Source organism: Aplysia californica, unplaced genomic scaffold (genome assembly GCF_000002075.1).
Source record: "Aplysia californica isolate F4 #8 unplaced genomic scaffold, AplCal3.0 scaffold00151, whole genome shotgun sequence".
NCBI lineage: Eukaryota > Metazoa > Mollusca > Gastropoda > Aplysiida > Aplysiidae > Aplysia > Aplysia californica.
Window position 1 is genome coordinate 530338 of NW_004797421.1, and position 1320 is coordinate 531657.

At 37.5% G+C, this 1320-nt stretch overlaps 1 protein-coding gene across 1 annotated transcript in view; it reads right to left on the minus strand.

Annotated features, from left to right (window-relative positions):
- The window catches only part of LOC101856020 (serine-rich adhesin for platelets), a gene marked incomplete in the record, with an annotated part of 327208 nt that extends 326555 nt beyond the window's left edge, over positions 1-653 (minus strand). Inside the window, 1 exon segment of the mRNA XM_013081912.2 lies at positions 231-653.
- Positions 654-1320: the final 667 nt, after the last annotated feature.

Consider the following 1320-nt stretch of genomic DNA (forward strand, 5'->3'; position numbering starts at 1 on the left):
AGAGAGGGGGGGGAGGGGTGCGAATTAAAGGGCCGCGACAGGGAGGAAAGAATGTTAGAGGAGAGGCAGTAGTTTGTTCTTACACGCTAGAAATAAAGAATAGTGCTCAGTTTCAGAACTCATGACAGGCAAACGTTGACTGCTGTAACATAAATCAACAAATGTGAACATACAACGTCTACATAAATTTGTAAAAATATAAAGTCGGTAAATAAATATGCTTTACTTACCAAAAATATCTTGTCCTTGTCATTCACACACGTGCGAGAAAGAATTTACAAATCCACGACTTCTGTTATTTCCATAAGCCAAGGGTTACGGAAACGATTTATGTAGCCTACAGGTGTTTCACATCGTAACACTCTTTTCATTCCATACTTTTCTTGATTGTATGGAAATGAGAAGGTTAAGAATTTGATAACGCGTTTAAGGCCCAAATCCCAGCTCAAGACAATTATAGAAAAGCTGTTGTGGTTCGAAACGCCTCACGAGAAGAAACGAGGTGTAAAGAAAACATCCGAATATGTTTCATCAAACCAAATAGAATACAAGGTCTTTGTCGATAACTTCCAGATCGCAAATAAAGAATAACCACAACAATATTCTAAAATGTATTATTCCAGAGAAATCAGTCTCATCAATCGGTCAACTCCGTGTAATACGAGAGTTCCGCAGACGCTTTGGTGTCGTCTGGATCCAGCGCGTCTGTGTGTCCAGCCCTGGGGCCATATTAGCAGAAGACTTGGCGTTCGTTCGCGCCTTGCGGCAGCGAAGTGGCACGGCACGTCGAAAAAGACCTAATTGGGAAATAGAAAGAGAATAAGAATCGAGATGAATCGAGTTCAGCTCTAAAGGGAAGCATGGATGATAAATCTAGATCTGCTTCTATGTTTCCAAATAAATCTGAAGACTATTCATTCATTTACTCTCTCACCTATTTGTTTATGAATTTTTCTTTCATAAATTTGCAGTCAACTTGGCATTTTACTTGAAACCAATACATATTCATTCATTCATTCATTCATTCATTCATTCATTCATTCATCCATTCATTCATTCATCCATTGATCCATTTATTCACCAATTCATTTTGAAATATGCTTCTATGTACCATATTCGTTTGCTCAAACATTGACATCCTTATTAGGAGAATGATTTCACAGAAGACCCAATATCCCCCTGCCTTCATATCATAATGGTCGATTGTGTGTCTAGCACATAAACCGATTCATTTGTAAAGTTCTTTCACTGTACATTTTTTAAAAACAAAAATATTATATGATAATAATATGAGAGTAGAAGTAATAAGTGTTTGGGGGG